Below are 24,812 nucleotides of genomic sequence, written 5' to 3'. Positions count from 1 at the left end.
GATCACGACCTGAGCCAAAGGCAGATGCTCAACCACTGAGCCTCCCATCTAAGGCATTCTCAATAGGATTCCTAAAGGGGTTGTACTTTTCTGTAAAGAGCATTACTCCTTAATCACTAATGAAGGGTTCCTGAATTAAAGCACCTTAGTCTGTTTTAAACCCAGAGAATACGTACAGAGCTATCGCAGGCTTAATGTGAAGAGATTTCAAGCCTACTTCTTTTAGCACCAGAAATGAAGCTACAAGCAGAGTAACTTAATACAGTGAACTGCTTTACTTGATCACCACACTAATGCTAATTAGATACACTTGCTTTATTACCCCAAGCCATTTTTTTTTCTGTATTCATTCTGATCTAATCTTTCCATGAACATGAAGGAGTCTGTCATAAGTGTGAAGTTTAGGCTTTTAGTCACAATCAGAGCCTGATGTTCATGTGACTAAAGTCAGAGAATGCCTTTTGAGAAGGAGAAGGCTTTGTCCCTGAGAGTACAATTAGAGCCCCATCGGACTTCTGCTGTGGTTGGGCCCACGATAGTAACAGTTACTCCTGTGAAATCACATTCATCCATGTAGGTAAGGGGATTTTACCCTGATCCCTTCAAGATATCTAGCTTATGGAGAGTAAATAAATGTGTGAGGGTTTGTCTTCCCTTCCTTCAATCAGACTAGAGAATTTGCTGATGATTTTGAAAGATATATTTACCAAAATCAGACTTTCAACTGCTCAATTACCAGGTTCTGCAAAAATGCATAATGAAAAATTTATTGCTTGATTGTAGACATGAGATTATGATGATTCCAGGAAAAAGCTGATAGTCACTGCCCATTAGTTGCTTTCTCTCATTTAGTTCAGTGCTCTCCTACTTTATAAACTAGTTGTTCTGGCTTTATGAGTGGTGTGGGGACTTTTAGTGGACCATAGGTGATCGTTTGACAATTTTCCATTTATATAATATCATTGAGAAATGTATAGAGTGACCAGTACTATGATACAAATGTGACAGTGATGGGTTTTAATAAATACTTCATATTTAAAGGGGGGAAAGGATTATATATTTAGTATTTATGTATACGTTTCTATGTATAAATACAGAAGTATTATTTTCTGTTGTTAAAAAGTCCTACAGGCTCAGTCAGTTAAGCATCTGGTTCTTGATTTCAGCTCAGGTTGTGATCTCAGAGTCCTGGGACTGAGCCCCATGTTGGCCTCTGTACTCAGCATGGAGTCTGCAGGAGATTCTTTTTCTCTCCCTCTGCCCCTCCCTCAGCACTCGCTTGCCTGTGTGTGCATTCTCTCTCTCTCTCTCTCTCTCTCTCTCTCTCTCTCGTAAGTAAATCTTAAAAAAAAAAAAAAAAAAAAAAAAAAAAAGTTCCATAGAGGAACTTGTGTGGCTCAGTGGTTGAGCATCTGCCTTCGGCTCAGGTCATGATCCCAGGGTCCTGGGATCAAGTCCCGCATTGGGCTCCCTGCAAGGCATCTGTTTCTCCCTCTGCCTATGTCTCTGACTCTCTCTCTGTGTCTCTTATGAATGAATGGATAAGAATCTGTAAATTTAAAAAAGGTCTCGTAATACATTCAAAAGGGAAAATAAAAATAAAAAGTTCCATGTCTAGAAGAATACAGCCTAAAAGTCTCCAGTTTATAGTTAATTTTAGGATTATATGGATTTATGTATAGACTTCTGAAATAAGAATGGAATTAGCTACATACATCCATGGAAGTATCCATATGTTCTTTTATATAGAAAAGTATTACTATGAAATTGAAAGTTTGAAAATTATATACATTGTTTATTCCAACAGTCATGGAGGATAATAAAAGTAGGAAACATGTAATTCAGGTGTCCTTCTGCAAAAGTACCGGGAGCAAATTATCAGGTAGTGTCATTCCCACACAAAACTGGGACTATCTGATAGAGTTTTGTCTTTAAGAGATATGGCAAGATGCCCAGTTTGGTGTTTCCCCCCACAATGAACTGACCAGACCATTTTATATCATGTAGAAATAGCCAAAGGCAATGCTGATGAACACCAGAAATGGCATATTTCAATGCTCAAGAATTGAGATGGCTAACAAGGCTTGATTCTGTAACTATAAATATATATATGTGTGTGTGTGTGTGTGTGTGTGTGTGTGTGTGTATATATATATACACGTATATGTATATATAAAATGTGTGTATGTATATATGTATATGTATACATATATATATATATATATACACACACAGGACTTTTTAACAACAGAAAATAATACTTCTGTATTTATACATAGAAACATATACATAAATACTATATATATATATATATATATATATATATATATATATATATATCTCAACCAACCAGAGCATGATGTAGAGGAACAGGTTGAGATAAGAAGTTTTTATTGGAGGACTGAGGAAAAAGGAGGGCCAGGGCGGGGAAGGGCATTTCAGTTCTGGGCCTAATCTGAGTTGATGTTTGCCAGACTCTCTCTTCCATGATGGGTTTCTCTAGTCCCCTTACCTCTTTCAAGGTGGAGATTAGATCAGTAGGAACAAATCCCTTCCTAGACCCTGGTTCCTTCCAAAGGTGTAGAATTTGCTTTCCAATTTCCCTAGGTATGTTCCCTATTTCACATTATGCAATTTTATTGGTTTTCTGTTGCTGATATAACAAACTACCAAAACAAACAAACTACCATACATGTTAAGTGGCTTGAGACAGCACAGATTTATTATCTTATATTTCTGGAGGACATGAGTGTACTACAGGTCTCACTGGCCTAAAATTAAGATGCTGAAAGGGCTATGTTCTATTCTGGGGTCTCCAGGGGAGCATCTGTTTCCTTTCCATTTCCAACTTATAGAGGCTGCCCATGTTCCCTGGCTCATGGTCCTTTCTTCCATCTTCATATCCAGAAAGGGCACATTGTTGTGTTACTCACATGCCATCACTGTATCCTTGATCTGCCCTCACATCTTTTCCTGGCTTTTTTCTTCTGCCTCCACCTTCCACTTGTAAGGACTGGCCCTTGTAATTACACAGGACTGAATCAGGTGACCCATGATGATCGCCTTATGTTAAGGTTAGGTGGTTAGCAACCTTAACTCCCATCTGTAACCTTAGTTTACTTTTGCACTGAAACATACTCATAGGTTCTGGGGAGTAGGACATGGTCATCTTTTGAGGTACCATACTTCTTCCTACCACAACGAGGCCCATCATTTCAGTCCTTCATTCATGTTGCTTATCTGATGGATGAGGATTAATGAAGTAAGCATCTGCTCCTTGCATAGGAAGTAATTTAGTGAGGCATACATTTGGGAGGAGGGAAGAGGTTATGGACTGTGGACATTTCAGAGAGTGGCTGAGAGAACTGCAGTTACAAATGTACAAAAGTCACATGTTATCAGCATCTTGAAATATTTCTTTTATTTGATTAGCTCAGTCAGCTTCCCTCATAGCTGCTGGTATATGACAGAGGGCTTTACATCTAGGAGGAAGCTGTGTGCCTATCCACAGAGCAGATCTTGGGTATAAGAACCCCAACAGGGAGAGGAATGGGTGGAATAGTTTCAGAGGCCAAGCCAAAGGGATGAGGAGACCAAGAATGACTCCAAGCGTTGTTCAGAACTCAGAAGTAATTCCCGATGAGTGGATGAGTGGAACTGGGCCTCAAATCCATACTGTTTCCCCACATGGCTTCCTACAATTCATCAAAATCCAAACCACAACTAGCGAACCAATACAAATCTAGATTCTTATTTGAAAAATTATTTATTTGAGAGAGAGAGTGAGAGCGAGCGACAGAGAGAGAGAGAGAGAAAATGTGAGTGGAGGGAGTGGGAGAGAGAGATTCTTAAAGCAGATTCCTGCTAAGCATGGAGCCCAACATGGGGCTTGATCCCAGGGCACCAGTATCATGACCTGAGCCAAAATCAAGAGTCAGACATTTTACTGAGCCACCCAGGCACCACAAAAGCCTGGTATCTTTGTAAAACAGCCCTTAGCATCCTAGACAAAACTGATCTTATCTTGCCCTTTCTCCTGGGCTATTGCAGTTCCTTCCTGGAAGTTTCTACTATTTTTCATTTCATAACTCCATTCCCATAATTAAGGGTACTCTGCTACCAAAATTAGCTGGTTAAATATACAATCCTGTTATTTTTGTGTTTAGCTTACAATCACACCTTCAGCGTATTAGTATGGCATATAGGTCTTTCTGGACACTCCCCCTCAGTATCCACCCTTATCTCCAGCCTCAATTCTCTGTGATCCAGCTCAATTGGTGTCTTTCCATCTCTAGGCATGAGAAGCCTTTAAAATTTTACCACTATCCTATCTTTTGCTTGTGCTTTCTTTTACTAAAGAGAAAGTCTAAACTAAGCACTATCACTCTCTAGCATTGGGCAAACACAAAGGAATAATTGAGTAAATGTCTTCTCATTGAACCAATGAATGGCCTGAGTGCTTTTCCACAGAAATAATTAGTGACATAAAGACCAACAAACCTTTTCTTCCAACTGGCTTTCTTCATGCTTTTATTACTGTTCTTTGACTTGGATTCAGTCATTCATCTGCTTGAAGAAGCATGGCAGTGATGATGACTCCTCCCTTCCATCATTGGCCTTGAGTCCTCTCAACAGTACTTGAGGCAGATACTACCCTTTTCATTTTAGAGATGAAAAAAGGTTATGCAATATTTCCAAGAGCACACTGCTAGGATAGAGAGAGCCATGATTTAGAGCTAATCAAAATGAGTATGTCCCAAGCACCATTAAATAAATGCTTAATGTCAGATAACGTAATTGCCTCAGGACACTTGGGTGACTCAGCAGTTGGGCACCTGCCTTTGGCTCAGGTTGTGATCCTGGGATCTGGGATCAAGTCCACATCAGGCTCCCTGTGAGGAGCCTGCTTCTCCCTCTGCCTATGTCTCCACACGCCTCTCTCTTTCTCTCTCTCTCTGTCTCTAATGAATAAATAAATCTTAAAAAAAAAAAAAAAAGAAAATGTAATTGCCCCAGAACTGTTAGAAATAACACAACAGGAAAGAGTATGGCATGGTAATTAAGAGCACTCAGCTCCATGGTCAAACTCAACCACAAATTTAATTATTAACAATTTTATTTTCTCATTTAAAATATTATTTTGATTACTGTGTGATCATGTATAATGATATACTCTGATATTTTTATTTACAATCATATGTAAATAAGACATGATGAGCATCTCTAGGTGTGTGTGTGCATGTGTATATGTGCCTGTGTGTTTGAGATAGTTTACGCCAGTAGCTGCTAGATGACAGAAAGTGTCTTATTCCTTTTTTTAAAAAAAAATAGCAACAAGTGCCCCATACACAATAAACACTCCATGAATGTTGATTGAATGGATGTTTGAATTGATTAATCAGTTCAGCAGTTTTAATTGATTTGGAGCCTAGAGTATATTTGACCACCTTGGCTTTCTTGGAATTGGTATAGAATGGATATAAACCATTAGCCAGAACTTTCTCCTGCTCACCCTTTTCAAGCCACATGCAAATGTTCACATGAGCGATGCTGCACTGGGGGATATTTGTGATTCATGCATCTGGAGTATCTCAGGTTCTATCATTCTGCCTTTGTATAAAGCCATAGTTTGGATTCTGATTTAGGGCTTCCTGGTCTGCCCTCCTAGACCACTACAAGCTGACTTATGTTGTGACATCACACAACTGCAGTGTTGGGTGACAAGTTGTTCAAATGCAAAGGATTCAGTTAGACTTTGAAGGCTCATTTTAACTCTTGTTTCAATTCAATACATCTTTGAGTATCTATTACATACAAGACATTATCCTATGTTTTATAAGAAATACAGATAATAAATTATATATGCTTTAGGATTTTAAAGAGTAAAATTTGAACAAAATGACCATGGTGCCAGGCAGAATACATTTACTTGGGATTTATAGAACCAATTATCAGGCATTACGAAACACTGGGTAACATAATGGCTTGTTCCAAACAGGGCAACCAGTGAGAAAGAAAAAAAAAGAACATTTGTAAGGGCACTTGGATTAAAGCACTGAGAAGGAAAACAGGCAGTTTTTAAAAATAGTAAAATTTTGTGTCTGGAGTATAGAACACATGGTAGGAGAAAGAAAGAATAGTAAATATAAGTTTGGGCCATATTTGATTTGATGCCTTTGAATAGCATATTAAGAGTTTGAGACTCTGTCTCTACAGAGTGGACAGACATAAAGCTTTGAGCAGGAATGTACCACAATGAGAACTAAGCTTTGGGTTATTACTTTGACCTTGATATGGAGAACTAGGAAGTAGAGAAAAATACTATGATAATATATGAGTTAGAGAGTGTATTAGAGTAATCTGGGGCAGAGGTTGTAAACTGGCAAACAATAATGACCACATTAGGTCCTGTGTGTGTGTATGTGTGCGTTTGTGTGTGTGTGTTATTTGGTTTCTGTCTTTTCTTTTTTCCTTCTTTATTCCCCACCCTGGCCTTTCTCATTTCCAAAATCAGTTCTTTGTCGGCAGCAATTGTAACCAAAAAGAGTGGTTTCTTGGGAGCCTTCAACTACAAGGCTTCAAATGCATAGCATTTCTAAAATCATACCTGTTGTTTCTAGTGGTAAGTTACCTGCCATTTAAAAAAATTATAAAGTATATTTTATATACAAGGGAGTTTATAAAACTATGTGTCTATGTGTACAATTTAAAGAATAATAGGAAGAAACACCTGGGTGCCTATCATCCAACTTAAAAATTTAATATTCCCATTATTATAAAAGTCCTTTCTTTGCCCCTTTATGATCGAATCCTTCTTCATCCCTCATCACCAGAAGTAATGGTGACACCGAATGTTGTGTCATTCACTCACTATCCATTGTAGTTTTGTATATTTGTCTTAGCAGTGTAATTCAGTTTTGTCTGTTTTTTGGAGATTTTACCAAATCAATCACATGATACTTTAGGGTCTTACTCTGCGGCCTGCAAATTCATTTAATATCATTTTTGGTGTTCATCCTTGTGGTTCATCTCCATTATGTATGACATTTAACTTTATGAGTAAATTATTATTATTATTATTATCATTATTATTATTTAGAGAGAGAGAACACACAGGAGAGGGAAGAGCAGAGAGTGAGGGAGAGCATCTTTTAAGATTTTATTTATTTTTATTTATTTTTAAAAGATTTTATTTATCTAACAGAGACCGAGAGAGCCAGAGAGCACAAGCAGGGGTAACAGCAGAGGGAGAAGGAGAAGCAGGCTCCCCACAGAGCAAGGAGCCTGATGTGGGACTTGATCCCAGAACCCTGGAATCATGACTGGGGCCGAAGGCAGATGCTTAACCTACTGAGCCACCCAGGCGCCTGTTACGATTTTATTTTTATTTTTTAAGAGAGAGAGAGAGAGAGCAAGACTGGGGGGGTAGATGGGCAGAGAGAGAGAGAGAGAATCCCAAGCAGGATCCACAGCCAGCACAGAGCCCACCACAGGACTTGATCTCATGAGCCTGATAGCATGACCTGAGCTGAAATCATGAGTCAGATGCTTAAACAAATGAGCCACCCAGGTGACCCCATGAGTAAATTATTTTGTTCATACTTTTGGTAGACATTTGGATTAATTCCTGGTTTGGGTTGTTTTTGTTTTTATTTTTTTGGCCATTATGAAGAGTGTTCTTGAAGATACATTTCATCTGCTAGACACGTACTAGAGTTTAGAGTCATGGCTCTGAATGTGTGGTGCCTAGACAGCAGTAGCAACATCACCCGGGAACTTTGTAGAAATGTAATGTCCTGAGCCCCACCTAAACCTGGAACCAGAAATTCTGGGGGATAAATCCAGCAACCTGATTTAAACTAGCTCTCTAGTACTTCTCATGCATGCTGATGTTGAAACCCACTGCTCCTAGGAGTGGAGTTACTAGGTTATCTGATCTACACCTTGTGTTTAGTTAATGCCAACCATTTCCCAAGTAATTGAACCATCAGACATCAAATGAAAGTTTATCATTGTTCTGCATCTTGGAAAACTCTTGGGATTCTCTGACTTTTTAAATTTTATCCATCTGATGTATAAAGTCGTACCTTGGTGGTGTTTAATTTGCATTCTCTTCATTACAAATAAGAGTCATATGTTTGGGGCCTTTGTGCTCTTTTTTGTTCTTCATTACTCACTACTTTCATATTGATTTGTAGAAATGTTTTATATAACCTAGATAGAAATTCTTTGTGATAGAAATATCTTCTCTAAGTTTATGGCTTTTTTTTTTTTTTTTTGCTCTATATGAACTTGTGATGCAAAAAATTCTTATACTTCATGTCAGATTTATCAATTATTTTTTTTGTGGTTTGTGCATTTTGTGTCATTATTGAGGATTGTTCCCTATCCCAAAGTCATAAAGATATTTACTTTTTTATGGTTTTACTTTTTATATTAAAGTTTTAAAGTGACTTTTGATTTGATTTCATTGTTGTGTTCTGGCTACCTGGTTAATCTAGTACCAGTTCTTGAATCATCTTCAATCCCAGTGATCTGCAATTTTCACAGAGTCATAGATCAAATTTCCATATGTGGGTGGGCTGGCCCTTTGGTCTCTTGTCTATATTCATACCCGTGCTACACAAACATCATTTGGCTTTAACATGATTCTAATTTGTTTTTAATTTTCATGAATGGCTTGGCTATTCTTGCTTTTTTGCTCTTGCACATAAGAGTTGGAATTGATATGTTGTATTCCACAAAAACAAAACAAGATGAAACCAATATTGAAAAATAAGACGCAAAATTAATGAGCTAACCGTCAAAATCGAGACATTGAAAAATTACAGCAAAATGAAGCCAAATGAATTAGAAATAAAAATAAGAGCAAAATCAATGAAGTAGACTCCATGTGTAAAATAAAAGGGGAAATAAAATTATAAATTGTCTATTAAAAAAACTAATAAAATTGATTATTTTCTGAGAACTTTCAGTGTACAGAGTAAAGGCAAAAGTAAACAATATCAGGCATTAAAGGGAGATCTAATCTGGATTAAGCAGAGATTAAACCTAAGAGGATACTATGAAATCTTATGCTTAAAGTGTTAAAGTATGAAATAGATAAAACTTGTAGAACAACATATCAAAGTGACAGAAAAAGAATGAGAATTGAATCACCCTGAAACCATTAAATAATTGAGTAATTTAATATCTTTCCAAAAAACAAGCACAAAGCCAAGGCAACTTTATAGGTAAATTTCACCAAACTTTTAAGGAGCATGTAAATCCTATCTTATATACATTCTTTCCAATTGTCTTCTGGTTCTTATCTTTTCTTTTTTTTTTTTTTTGAAGACTAATTGTCAAGTTTGATTGTTGTTCACTGGGAGGAAATGCTTTTTTTTACCCCCCTCGCCCACCCAGTGTCTACTTTTCAAATTTATTTTGGTTATTAGTTATGTGCAGTTTTGCTCTGAAAAAAACCTACATGTGTTTATTTTTTTCTGTTCATTATAGTTGAGTGTCTTTAAATCTGTGACTTTACATCTTTTGTAACTTTTGAGAAATTCTCATCTAGTATCATTTATAGCTTTTTCTCTATTCTCTCTTTGCTCTCTCCCCCTGGATTCCAAATTTAGTTTTAAACTTTTCTCAGTGTGCCATACGGCTTTTTTACTGTATTTTCTTAGTGTATTTACCTCTGCTTAAAGTATAGATGTTTTCACCAATACACCAACTCATGAATCTTCTTTTTTCTGTTTTGCTATTAAATTCAGTTAGTGAGTTCTACATTTCACTTACACTTTTTTTAAAAAAAGATTTTATTTATTTATTCATGAGAAACAGAGAGAGAGAGGCAGAGACACAGGCAGAGGGAGGAGAAACTGGCTCCATGCAGGGAGCCGGATGCAGGACTTGGTCCTGGGACTCTGGGATCACGCTCTGAGCCAAAGGCAGACGCTCAACCACTGAGCCACCCAGGCGACCCTCACTTACCCTGTTTTAAAAGTATTTCTAGCTTTTGATTACATTTTGTTACAGAAATTCCAGTTCTCTGCTGATATTCTGCATGCTTTTATCCATTTTCATGTATATATTAATCATAACTATTTAAAAATGTATATCCAATAACTCTAACATCTAAATCACCTCATGTTCTCATTATCTGTTTTTCTCTTGATTTTTGGTCATTCTTTTTTTATCCTAACCATGACTAGTTATTTTTATTAAATACTAGATAAGATTTATTAAAATATTATAGGGGCTGTGGAACTGTGTTGTAGTCCACCAGAGAGGATATAGAGGAAGCAATAAGAATCTAACAAGTCCATATGGTACAATTAATGTTGAAATGATCAGAGGTAGGATTTCAAAAATTTTGAGGATACATCTATTTCTAGTTACTCCTACGCTTAGTGCATAGCCCTTCAGGTTTCTTAATACAAGCCTGTAATGTTTACAAGAGCCCTTCTATCCTAGTATTTCCTTCACAATCAGTGAGATTACCAAAAGCTTTTAGTTCTCACTTTCTGCCTGGTCTCAACCTTTCACCTGAAGCAAGCATGTCTTAGAAAGTAGTAAATTCCTCAGGAGAAATGCATGGAGAATGTTGGGCTTGAATCTCTACTATTCCTTTTGTCTCTTACATCTTGGCTGTCATAGTTTCTATAAAGTATTCTAAATTTTGGCTCCCTAGATTATTAAAATAGAAGAAAACTCTAATATGCTATTCCATTCACTATGCCATCCCACATAATGAGTTGGCAAAAACAAAACAAAAGAAAAGAAAACAAAAAGATCCTTGAAGGAGATAAAGTGGTAGCAAACCAAGTTTCGTCTCTGCATTTGTCTTCCATTCTTGATCTTGTCTCCATGGACCCTGGGTGTATTTATTACTCTCAGATGTCTTCAAGAAGAGTTTGTTTATTTGGGTATATTTTCCAGTCTTCATAGTTGTTTTGGGGCTTTTATTTGTTTTTGTGTGTTTCATTCTTTTGCAGAAAGATTGAGGTAAAGCTTCAGCTTCATAATGAAAAACTGAAATTTATGTTCCTACTTAACATATGAGCTTAACACGAGGATATCCTAGAATTCTTTAAATCAAACTATACCACTCCCAATTAATGGGTTTTACTGACCCCTATTTTAGGTCTAGATTGTCTCATTACACACAAATTAGCCTTTTTTTTTTTTTTGGTAAGTCGATGTTTATATTGATTGGTGTACACATTTATCATTGCTTTTGAGCACATACATTCATGCATTCAGCCTTTGCACTGAGACAGCTTTCCTTCTCTTTGTTTTTTTTTTTTTTTTAAAGATTTATTTATTTATTCAGAGAGAGAGAGAGGCAGAGATATAGGCAGAGGGAGAAGCAGACTCCATGCAGGAAGCCCAATGTGGGACTCGATCCCGGGTCTCCAGGATCACACCCCAGGCTGCAGGCAGTGCTAAACCGCTGTGCCACCGGGGCTGCCCACTTTCCTTCTCTTTGGAATAAATCTCTTTATCTATACTTTCATGAGGGTCTTTTGGTGATAAGAAGTACTTGCTCATGTATTTCTGAAAATATCTTCATTTGACTCTTAAGATAATTTGCTAGATACACTATTCTAAATTGAAAGACTGAAATTTTATGTTATACTGTCTTCTTGCTTTCCTTGTTGCACTAAGATACAAAGTCACTCAAATTGCTTTTTCTTTGCAATTTAGCTATTTTTTTTTCTGTTTAGCTGCTTTTAAGTGTTTCTTTTATGTTCCCAGGTGTTTTTCAGTTCTAATATGGCATTTTTAGGCCTAAATTCTTCATCTGTCCTGGTAAGGATTTTCTTTTCTCTCTCTCTCTCTCTCTCTCTCTCTCTGATTTCCTATTATGCGTATCTTTCAATAATTTTGGAAAATTCTTAGGCATTTTATCTTAATATATTGCTTCTTTCCCATTCTACATTAACTCTTTCTCCCCTACCCTGAACATCTCCTTTCTATCATCCTTATCTCTTACCTGCTATATCTGTATCTTTGTCTTTCTTGTCTACATTCTGGATAATTTCTTTGGAAACATTTCTCAGTTCACTAAGTTTCTCTTCAGCTGCTTCTTTTTTTTTTTTTTTTTTAAGATTTTATTTATTTATTTAGACACAGAGAGAGAGAGAGAGAGAGAGTCAGAGACACAGGCAGAGGGAGAAGCAGGCTCCATGCAGGGAACCGGACGTGGGACTAGATCCTGGATCTCCAGGATCACACCCCAGGCTGCAGGTGGAGCTAAACCGTTGCTCCACGGGGGCTGCCCTCTTCAGCTGCTTCTAATCTGTTAGTCCACCCATTGTATTTAAACGGCATCCTTACTGCCTTATATTGTTCCTTGCCAATAATCCAGCTCAAATTCCATGATCATTCTTTAAAAAATTTCCTTTCTTCCTTATTTTCATTATATTCAACTAGCAAAACCTTAGGTAAGCATGGCTATTGAAAAACGCATTTAGTGCCTCTTCACCAATGTAGTACATTTCTATAATCTGTTCTCCTTTCCTCTCTTCTAAATTATGTTACAATGTCTGTCCTCAAGCTCTAATGCCTTCTCCCTGTCCTTAGATCATGACTGTGGTTGACATAAGTGCCCTCTGCTCACTGCCCTCCAACAAACAGCTCAGCCACTCCCTTAGAATAAACATCAGAGACTTTCCAGCCATAGTCTAGGCCCCTTAAGACTGACTCCTGTTCCTTTCTCACTTCTACTCTCTTTCTAAATGTCTTACTCACTCTGCTTCAGCCACAAGGGTGAAGGGTCCTTGCTATTCCTTACACATACCAGGTGTACTCCCACTTTTGGACTTTTGAATCTACTATTCCTTTTGACCAGAAGCGTGACAGACTTGGATTTCCATACTTCCTCCAAGGACTTTGCTCATATGTTCCCCTTTCCACAAGGTCTTTCATAGCAATCCCCACTTATACTTGCCACCCTCTGCCCCCGGTTGCCTCATATTCCTTCTTTTCATCCCCATTTGTTGTGGTTTTGTTTGTTTTCACATGCCAGTTTTTAATCATCTGATATATAATGTATAGTTTGTGTATCTGCTTTATTTACCTCATCCCTCATCCCCAGATACCATGTAGGTTCTATTAAGGCTATTTTCTTATTGTTGATGTTGTTAGGGGTGGTGGTTGGTTTGCTAATTTTGTTCACTCTTGTGTCTAAATTGACATGGTTCAGCTCTTCTCTGGCTGGAACCACAGAGGGTAAAGAAGAGAAGTAAAGGAAGGTTCCTGCTATTCCAGAAACCCTTAAGGGGAAATACAAGAATTTCACAGAGTTGAAGATCAAGTATCTGAGTAAGAAATTTGCCCAAAAGATGTTTTGAAGGGCAAGGAGGAAGCCTATGTATGAGAAAGCTAAGCATTACCACAAGGGATATAGGCAGATGTACAGAATTGAGATCATATTGCTAGGATGGCAAGAAAAGCTGGCAACTTGTATGTACCTGCAGAACCCAAATTGGTATTTTTCATCAGGATCAGAGGTATTGGTGGTGTGAGCCCAAAGGTGCAAGGATTGTGGAACCATATATGACATGGGGGTATCCAAATCTGAAGTTGGTGAATGAATTAATCTACAGGCCTGGTTATAGCAAAATCAACAAGTGAGTTGCTCTGGTAGGTAACACATAGATTCCTCAATCTCTTGGTAAATATGGCATGATTTGCATGGAGGATCTGAGTCATGAGATCTATACTGTTGGAAAATGTTTCAAAGAAGTAAATAACTTCTTATGGCCCTTCAAATTTTCTTCTCCATGAGGGGGAATGGAAAAAAAGATCACCCACTTTATAGAAGGTGGAGATGTTGGCAACAGGGAAGACCAGATCAATAAGCTTATTAAAAGGATGAACAAAGGTATCTACCATGATTATTTTTGTAATCTAGTCATTTAATAAATTGACTACTTTGAATCAGAAAAAATTTTTAAAAATCAACATAATTCATAGCAAGTGTTCAACAAATGTTTAATGAAGGGAAAATGAACAATGAGTTTACACATAAGTAAAGCAATGATAGTAAGTTAAGGTTAGTATGTAGTGCTCTGGGATGAGTTAAAGAGGAAACACTTCCAAGGTGAGGAAGTGGTCAAGGAGTAGCTTTATAAATGAGAGGAAGGGTATGTTTGTTCAGAAGCAAAATCCTGAACACCATGTCATATTTGGGGTCTGTAAATAGTGTATCTTGATTGGGAATCTAGAATGTGTAGTGAAACATTTAGAAAGAATTTGTAGCTTAGGAATTCTAGTGAAGTCAGTTCAAGGAAGGTCTTAAATATTAAAACTATCATGTCTAACGGTCATAATGTAGGCTAGGAAGAAATAGAGAATTTTAATCAGATGAATGAACATGAGAAGACCTGGAGGTGTTTCTTGCTGTATACTCTGATTTTGCTTTATTATAATGCTACATACTTTTTTTCTCTTTTCACAGCAATAAAAGCAGTTACACTTTCTTGACAAGAAGTTGCTTACTGATTTGTTAGAACAATGAATGTGTACTTGGTCAAATTAAAAACAGATTCTTCTATTACTTTCTCTTTGTTTAACCTTGGAGTTCTTTGGAATAAAAGTAGCATAGCTTTGTTTCGTCTTTACCCAGTGCCTTAATTCTAAAATAATCATGCGTATAAGAATCTCTTCTCAAATTATGCCTTGTGCTGACAGGATGGTTATTCATAAAAACTGGATGATTATTTCAGGAGACACTTTTAAAATATTTTAATTGTAATTTTAACAAATGAACTGATGTTTGCCATATTGAGGAAGTGTGTCGGTGTGTGCGCGCACGTGTGCACGTGTGTGTTTTCTTGTTGGTCATAGGCAAAGACCATTCCAGTGGTTTTCACTGAAAATTAGTCTCCTCTTCATCATTTTGCAGATGAAACACCTTCCAACTCCTTTAAATATTCAAAGTTACTGAGACTTGAAGCAATAGTGCCTTAACCAAAATAAATCAACTAGCTCTTCCTTCATGCTTCTTTAGATGTTGCTTGTCAGTATGATTTTAGCTTAGTGGTCTGATAATGTTGGAGTTTGTACTGGTAGCAAGGAAGGTGAATGTTGGGTTGGTTTTCATCTGTTTTCGTTCTAAGATACCTGTTCATTTTTACTCTGAATTTAATCATTAAGTGTATTTATGACATAAATCTTGACCTCTTTATTCTCCTTTAAAAACTCGTTGGGCAGCCTGGGTGGCTCAGCGGTTTAGCACCGCCTTCGGCCCAGTGCGTGATCCGGGGGACCCAGGATCGAGTCCCACATCAGGCTCCCTGCATGGAGCCTGCTTCTCCCTCTGCCTGTGTCTCTGCCTCTCTCTCTCTCTCCTCTCTGTGTATTCTCATGAATAAATAAATAAAATCTTTAAAAAATAAAAATAAAAATAAAAACTCAGTGTTTAGTTTGGGATGTAGGAATGAGTAACTTAGAAAGTAGAGTGTTCATTGCTGAAACTTGATATAAAGTTTTCCAGTAATTTTCTATCAGAAATGAACATTTTTTAATTACATATTTAATGTATTTATGTCATCTTAAGTCATCCTGTGTTATTCTACTACACAGAATAGCAATTTAAGATTATCTAGTTAATCTGACGAACACTGGGTCAAGGTGAAACTCTGTAAACATTAATCATATTAACCTGACCCTAATCTCAGTGGTGGATCTAGGGATTTATGAGAAGAAACATTAAAAAAAAAAAAAAAGAATCCACCATTTTGTATGAGCAACCCTACCAAAATAAATATATTGAAATGAGGATCTTGATTCCATTTTTTAATTTATGTTTTTATTAATATTTTATGTATTTATTCATGAGAGACACAGAGAGGCAGAGACACAGGCAGAGGGAGAAGCAGGCTCCATGCAGGGAGCCCAAAGTGGGACTCAATCCCCGGAACCTGGGATCACAACCTGAGCCAAATGCAGATGCTCAACCACTGAGCCACCCAGGTGTCCTTTTTTTTTTTTTTTTTTTTTTTTTTGTCAATTTCTTTTAACATTACATTCATGGTCAATGTGTAGTTCACAAAAGGCAAACACTAATCTTGGTAATCATACTTTGCGTGTTCTTTTTTTTTTTTTTTTGTCTTAACAAATATAGTGTTTTTAGGAGTTATTCAGAGACTTGGCTTCATGAAATCTGGCTATTTTCTAGTCTTAAATCTACTCTCCAGGGACAGGACAGCATCCTAATATTATTTTAAATGATAATATCCCAGAGTATTTGGAAAAAGAGCAGTGTCATCGTATTTGGTATCCCAAGGTAAATAGTTGGAAGTGAGGGCCCAAGGTAAATAGTTGGAAGTGAGGGGGCACCTGGGTGGCTCAGTGGTTGAGCCTTTGGCTCAGGTCATGATCCCAGAGTCCTGGGGTCGAGTCCTACATTAGGTTCCCCACAGGAAGCCTGCTTCTCCCTCTGTCTTTGTCTCTGCCTTTCTCTGTGTGTCTCTCATAATAAATAAATAACATCTATTAAAAAAAAAAGAAACTTTAATTTTTTTAAAAAAAGGGGGACACCTGAGTGGCTCAGTGGTTGAGCATCTATCTGCCTTTGGCTCAGGTTGTGATCCCGGGGAATTCTGGGATCAAGTCCCACATTGGATTCCCCGCAGGGAGCCTGCCTCTCCCTCTGCCTGTGTATCTCATGAATAAATAAATAAAATCTAAAAAGAATATTTGAAAGTGAAGCATCTTCTTGGATGTATAGAAGATAATTTAATGGCCATTGTATTGGTCGATTACTTAATTATTTACAGATCACTTCATAATGGAACCTGCAGAAAACACAATTTGTTCTTTAAAACTTTGTGTGATGTACGATAACATTCTTCTCCTGTCATAGCTAACTAAACAATATGTAGAAGATTTGTACAAGTGTCTATGACAGTACCGGCTAAGTTCGTCAATCACAGGCTCCCTTGGAATCATGGACTCTCTCTAACAAATTTCTATCTTTAGCATTTTCCCTAGAAAAACAGAGTCTTTTTATGAATCGCTTTTTCCTCATCTGATATTTGACATGTATATATTTTTGTATCTGTTTTTATAAAAATTTTGACAAATTTTGAGGGAAAAAATTAAGAAATCTTTGCAGCTGAAGATTTAAGGCAATTTCTTAAAGTTACATTTTGGGAGAAGATATAGCCTGGGTCACCTTTGCATCTGCATTATGGAGTATAAGAAGGAAGCTGACATGATAGAGTAAGAAGCTTTTTTTTTGGTATGAAGGAAATAGAGCTTCATGTACTCATTCTGACATTTTGTAGATGTTTTAATTCTAAGCAGTGTTCCATTGAATGGGTATATTACATTCATTTATTGCTGGGTATTTGGGCTGATGCCAGTGTTGCTATTATTTGGGATTAAGCTGCTATGCTCTGAACATTTGTGAACAAGTCTTTGTGGGACATGTATTAAATGTTATATGTTAAATTTCTACATTTCAGAGTAGAAAGGCTGTGGATTATAGTAGGAGTATGCTCAAGTTTTTGAGAAACTTCCAAATGGTTTTCTGAATCAGTTATATCATTTTGTATTTCTGTCTGAAGTTTTTGGGAGATCTAGTTGATCCACATTCTGCCAATATTTTCTCTCTTGTCAGTGTTTTCAATTGTAGCCTTTCTAATAATTGTGCATTGCTACTCCCAGGGGTCCTTATTTGCATTTACTTGATGGATAATCATGTTGCCTATCTTTCTATATGCTTTGAGGTATTCATATACATTCCTGTATGTGTGAGGGGCTTGGCCAAATCTTTTCTCGTTTTTATTGGATTATCTCCTTGTTAAGTTGTAAGAATTTTTTTGTATATTAGGATACAAGTTATATTTCAGTATTTGTACAGATAATATTGTTCCCCTTTTTTTGTGGCTTGTTTTTCCATTTTGTAGCTGTGTCTTTCAAAGAGCAAATGAAGATTACTGCTAATAAACTCCATTTTTCTTTTATTTACATTATTCTTTGTACTTTTTGTATCTTAAGAAATGTCACATAAGATAGCAAAGGTTTTTCCTCAGATGTTTTCTTAGAAGTTTTAAAGTTTGAGCATTTATATTTAAGTATTATAATCTACTTAGAGTTATTTCTTATATATGATAAGTTGTAAGGATTAGTTATATTCTTTTTTCTCACACATGTATCCAATTGTTCCAGTGCCATTTGTTGAAAAGACTCATTTCTCTGATAGAGTTACCTTGGCAACTTTCTTAATTAACTGAATATATGTAGATCTATTTCTGGACCTGTTTTCTGTTCCATTGATCTCTATGCCTATCTTTTTGCCAGCACCACACTGTCTTCATTACTATATATTTATAGTAAGTTGTGAAATTAGGCAGTGCAAGCTTTATTTGTTAAAATTGCTTTAATGATTCTGTCACTTGTACTTCCAGATAATATTTAGAATCAGCTTGTCAATTTCTAAAAAAAATGGGATTGCTTGCATCTGTAGATCAGTTTGTAGACAACTGCCATCTTAACAATGTTGAGTCTTCCAACCATGAACTCTAGTGGCATATCTATCCACTTATTTTGATATTTTATAATGCAATCTTTTATAATTTCCGGTGAAGAGATCTTGCTCATGTTTTGTAAATTATATGCCTATATATTTTATAGGTTCTGATGCTACTATAAATAAAAATTTTAAAAAGTCATAATCCAGGAGGGTTTTTTTTGCTACTAGTATAGAAAAATTGAATTTACTTTAAAAAATAACTTTATATTCTGTGACTTTGCTAATTTCTAGGATTTGCTTTGTAGATTCTTTAGAATTTTGTATGTAAAAAAATCATGTCATCTATACAAAGAGATAGTTTTGCTTTTCTCCTTTTTGATACTTGTGCTTATTTCATTTCTCTTACCTTATTGAAGTGGTTAGAATATTTAGTCTAACGCTCAAAACAGTTGGCAAGACTAGACATCCTTACCTTTTCCCTGGTTTTAGAAGGAAATCATGCATTTATTATTCTCATCTCTACTTTTTATGCTTATGATATTTATTCCATTAAGATTTAATATAACTATTGATATCATTGCTTTAGATAACCATTTTATTATTTTCCATTTGTCTACTACGTCCCTTATTCCTGTTTCTCTTCTTGCACCTTTTAGCATTCCATTTTAACTCATGCATCTTTCTTTATTCCTCACTGCAATATTCCTTCAGTGGATGGCTCTAGGGATGAAGGTGCATGTGTGAATGTATTATCTCCCTTAACTTTTGATAGTAAATATTATTATTGAACCAGCCCCCCTAAAGTATAGAAACATTGCAGTTCATCTAAGTCCATTTATCTACTCATCGTTATCTCTTTTATATTTTAGTTTTCATATATATTACATGTAAGTACATTATATAGCCCACCAGAACGATGCTATAAGCATAGCTTTAAACAATCATATGGATTATAAAGAAAATAAAATTTGAAAATAATCTTTAATATTGTCCTGTGTATCCACCATTTCTCATGTTCACTGTTTCTTCCTAAAGTTTGAGTTTCCATCTAGTATCTTTTCCCTTCATTCTGAATAAGTCATTTAGCATTTATTGATATGAAGTTATACTGATGACAAATTCTTTAAATTTTCTCTTATCTAAATCTTTACTTCACCTTCATTCATGAGGGATATTTTCATTGGGTATAGAATTCTAGGTTGACAGTTTTTGTTTCTGTTTTTGTTTTTCACTTTAGCACCTTAAAATTGTTGCAATGTCTCCTTGCCTCCATGGTTTCTAATGTGAAATCCATGTCCATTCAAATAGTTATGCTCAGAAACATAAGGTATCATTTTATTAATTGATTTCCAAATTCTTTGGTTACCTTTGTTATTCACAAGTGTGGTTACAACGTAGATGCCTAAGCCAGGTTTCTTAAATGTATTCAGCTTGGGTTTCTCTAAAAAAGTGTTTAGCTATTAGTTCTTCACATAATTTTTAACTTATTTCTTTCTCTATGATTCCAAAGACCTATGTTAGAACTTCTGAAATTATCTCACGGACCACAGATACTCCATTCACTTTTTCCGAACATTTTTCTCTTTCAGATAAGATTTCATTGGTTTTCTTTTAAGATTTTATTTATTTATCTATGTGAGAGAGGCAGGAGTCTGGGAGAGGAGCAGAAGAAGACAGACAAGCAGACCCCACATTGAGTTCAGAGCCTGACTTGGGGCTCGAACCCAGAACTCTGAGATCATGACCCAAGGTCAAAATAAAAGTTGGATGCTTAACTGACTGAACCACTCAGGTGCCCCAGATAAGATTTCTTTTGATATATCTTTGTGTTCACTGACTTTTTCTTCTTAATTCTGCTACTGAGCATATCCACTAAATTTTTGGAAAATTTTGGATATTGTATTTTTTAGATAGGCAGTATTTCACTTACATTATTTTTTTATACTTTCATCTTATATTTACTAATTATCATTCATTGTATGTGTTTATTCTCCTTCACCTCATTGAGCATACTTTTAATAGGTGGTTTAAAGTTCTTGTAATTTCATCATATAATTCATCCTTCAACAATAGCCAAATTTTGGAAGAAGCCCAAATGTCTATGAAACAAGGAATGAAAAGGAAAATGTGAGTTGTATACAAACATACTCACACACACAATGGAATATTACTCAGCCATCAAAAAGAATGAAATCAGGCAGCCCATTGGCTCAGCAGTTTAGTGCCACCTTCAGCCCAGGGCATGATCCTGGAGTCCTGGGATCGAGTCCCACATTGGGCTCCCTGCATGGAGCCTGCTTATCCCTCTGCCTGTGTCACTGCCTCTCTTTCTCTCTGTGTCTCTCATGAATAAATAAAAATCTTAAAAAAAAAATGAAATCTTGTCATTTGCAATAATGTGGATGGAGCTAAAGAGTATTATACTAAGAGTATTATACTAAGTCAGAGAAAGACAAATACCATGTGATTTCACTCATATTCAGAATTTAAGAAATAAATGAATATAAGGAAGGAGGAAAGAGGAAAACCAGGAAGAAGACCCTTAACTCGAGAGAACGAACTGATGGTCACCAAAAGGGAAGTGAGCAAGGGTGGTGGATGAAAGGAGGGCACTTCTTGTGATGAGCACCAGATGTTGTATGGAAGTGTTGAATCACTACTCCAACACCTGAAACTAATGTTATACTGTATGTCAACTAACTGGAATTCAAATAAAAACTTGGAAGAAAAAAAAATACATAATTCACCTTGAAGTTGGCATCTGTGATTGCCTCTTCCTTGAAAATGGACTACGTTTTCCAGACTTCTCGTATTTAAAGTGATTTTTAATTGAATCTCATATATTAGCAATGTTATGCAGTGGAGACCCTAGATTCTCCTATGTTCTTTCAAATAAGGTTGATTTTCTTTTATAAGAAGACATTTAACTTCAGGGCGCCTGGATGGCTCAGTCGGTTAAGTGTCCGCCTTTGGCTCGGGTCATGATTCCAGGGTCTTGGGATCAGGTCCTGTATTGGGCTCCCTGCTCAGGGGGGAGGCTGCTTCTCCCTCTCACTCTGCCCACTTCCCCTGATTGTGCTTTCTCTGTCTCTGTTTCTCTCTCTCTGTCAAATAAATAAATAAAATCTTTAAGAAGAGAAAAAAGGCAACATTTAACTTCATTGAACTCAACCTGCAAATTCTGTCTTACCTCCTGTGGGTGTCAGCTCCGATCCCAGATAAGACTGCTTGGAGTCAGCCCCACATCTATGGCAGAGACTGCAGCAGAATTCACATACAGAATTTGGGCTTTTCCTTTGCTTGCTCTCTCCTTCCAGTGTACCTCTATACCATCTCCTGGCCCTGATTATCCCCAACTTCTCTGTTTCATCCATTCAGAAAGATGGCGAATTTTTCTTCTGGGCTTAACCAACTGGTAATACCATTGTGACTGTAGCTGCTCTTGAGAAGAATATGCAAGAACATTACAGTGACACCATGCAGACCTGATTTCTTCTTCTAAGATTTGAACTCCCTTGCAAAGTTTAATGACCTTGGATCAGAATCTCGGGCCTACCTACTACCAACTCTCAGAGTCTACCAATTATCATTGGTCTTTAAAAAAAAAAAAAACTGTTTTCAGGGTATTGATATTACTAATATCATTATTATTTTATACAAAGGTATTTATTATAAAATTAATTCTTCAAACAATCATGCATTGTTTTTTAATTTTTGTTTTAAAGTGAGCTCTACAACTAACGTGGGGCTTGAACTCCAACTCTGAGATAAAAAGTCACATGCTTTACCCCCTGAGCCAGCCAAGTACCCCTTAAAAATATCTCTAAAGGCACTGGTGTTTCACTCTGGAAGTTTTGAGTCCTTTGAATGTGATATTTAAATGTGGCTCAATTTTTGTTATAAAGCACTTTCTGGTGCTAATTACTTGGTAGAGACGAGTGTTATGGTAAATGAGGTGTTTATCTAGCACAACAGCCTTCTAATATTAATTGATGAACAAGTAATCTTGTTAGATATATTTTATAAATAGCTTTATGATGAAGAAAATAAAAAATATGCTGTTTCCTAATTTTTCCCTAATAGTTTCTTATCAGACTTTTTTTTCACTTGAAGTTATATTTAGCAATATAAAAAAAACCAAAATTTTACTTATTTACTAGATAGACATTCAGAAATAGTAACCATTTAGAATATAGTTAAAACTCCTAATCCTAAAAGAACTTTAAGAATAAGGTAAGGGCGTGGGCACCTGGGTGTCTCAGTTGATTAAGCATCTGTCTTCAGCTCAGGTCATGATTCCAGGGTCCTGAGATTGAGCCTCACATCAGGCTCCATACAGGGAGCCTGTTTCTCTGTCACCTGCTCTCTCTGCTTGTGCTCTTTCCCTATCTCTCTCTGTCAAATAAATAAAATCTTAAAAAGAAAAAAGGAGAGAGCAATAGGTAACAATTAGGAAAATCTCTAGCTTTATCTAGTGGAGAAATCACTACTATTTTCTCTGCTTTTCTCTATTAATATTAAAGCAAAACAAGACATCAAAGAAACTTTTAAAAAGAAAGGTATAGGAAAATATAAATTTATATAAAATAAAGCTGGTAAAGCACATCAGCTTAACATCCTGGAGGAAATCAACAACATAATATTATGCATTGATTCAAAAAGCATTTTTAAAATTTTATGCTTATAAAAAAGAGTATAGATATTTAGCACTAAAAGAACATATAAGTAACACCAAGATTTGAAGGCAAAAAAAATTGTCATGACTTGCAGTTTATATGATTTTCCACATCAGATCTCCAAAAGGATAAGATTTGAAATCCCCTACAGCTAATAAAAGAGGTCAGAAATAATGTGAACAACATATAAACATCAGTGCTCCTATGCCCAGAATTAACCAATGAAGTATATAACTTTAAAATATCCTCATTAATAATAGTATCAAAACTCAAATTTTTGGAGAAGATAATAATAAGCATATGCAAGATCAGTGTGATGAAAGGAAGAAAATATTTTGAGATACATAAAGGTCCTGAATATATGAGGAAATAAATAATCCTTAAGATTCTGAAAGTCAGTATCAAGATATCAGTTCTCTCCAAATTAATACATACTTTCAAGACTATCCCACTGAAAATTTCACCAAGAATTTTATGGAATGTTATAAATCGGTTCTATAATACATGTGAAAGAGTAAAAAGCAAAGAACTACCCAAGATAATTTTGAAGGTGAAATAATACAGACTTGCTTACTCAGATGTCATCTGTTTATTTAACTACAGTTAAAGATGTGGGCTTGGTAAAAATATTTTTCAATGCACAGGATTAGAGTGCTCATAAACAACAAACATACCCATGTGGGAATTTGATATGTAGCAGAAGTAGTGATGGAAACCGTGAACAAAATCGGTATTGGTACCACAATCTAGTTGTAAAAGTTGGCTGTCTGTAAGGGAAAAGTTCAAATTGGATGCTTGTTTCCAACTGTAAACCAAAAGAACACTTGAGACCAAAAAAAAAAAAAAAAAAAAAAAAAAAAAAGGAACATACACATACATTTATTTTGGGGGAGAAAACTTGATTAAATAACTTTATCATCTCAGAGTAGAATATGATTCCTTAAATAGAACATTGAACATTAAGAGCACAAATTCTAAGGTTGAAGATGAGTATGTTTGACTACATTAAAAAGTAAAACCACTGTTTCATCCTATGTTTTTAATAAGAAAGTATAATGGAGGGCAGCTCGGGTGGATCAGCGTTTTAGTGCCGCCTTCAGCCCAGGGCATAATCCTGGAGACCCAGGATCGAGTCCCACGTCTGGGTCCCTGAATGGAGTCTGCTCTTCCCTCTGCCTGTGTCTCTGCCTCTCTCTCTGTCCTCTCTGTGTTTCTCATGAATAAATAAAATCTTTTAAAAAAAGTATAATGAATAAATTACTGAACATTCATTTGAATGGAGTATTCAAAATTAATACACTTTTTTGAAAAAGATTTAATTATTTATTTGAGAGAGAAAGGGCATGGGTAGGGAGGAGAGGCAGAGGAAGAAGGAGAAGCAGACTCCCTGCTCAGCAGGGAGCCTGATGCCTGGATGGATCCCAGAACCCTGAAATCATGACCTAAGCCTAAGGCAGATGCTTAACCAACTGAGCCACCCAGGAGTCCCTAAAGTGAATATACTTGATTTAAATTTACACCATCAACAAATCTGTGGAACATATTATTGAATAAAAAAAATTAGAATGATGGGAATATTTTGATGCTATTTATGTTTTTTTTCTAAAATAAACCTTAGATATCCTCAGATGGCAAGGATTCACATCCATTTTCAGACATGG

General features: G+C 36.1%; 1 protein-coding gene and 1 pseudogene across 3 annotated transcripts in view; both read left to right on the top strand.

Moving 5' to 3' along the window:
- The window catches only part of MCTP2 (multiple C2 and transmembrane domain containing 2), a 241,187-nt gene that overhangs the window by 176,488 nt on the left and 39,887 nt on the right, over nucleotides 1-24,812 (top strand). The gene's annotated exons all lie outside the window — the stretch shown is intronic.
- On the top strand, nucleotides 13,128-14,151 carry LOC121489432 (annotated as a pseudogene).

The sequence above is a fragment of the Vulpes lagopus genome, chromosome 4 (genome assembly GCF_018345385.1).
Source record: "Vulpes lagopus strain Blue_001 chromosome 4, ASM1834538v1, whole genome shotgun sequence".
NCBI classification, from domain to species: Eukaryota; Metazoa; Chordata; class Mammalia; order Carnivora; family Canidae; genus Vulpes; species Vulpes lagopus.
The sequence above is the reverse complement of the archived record's forward strand: the minus strand, read 5'-3'. Positions and strand labels throughout refer to the sequence as shown.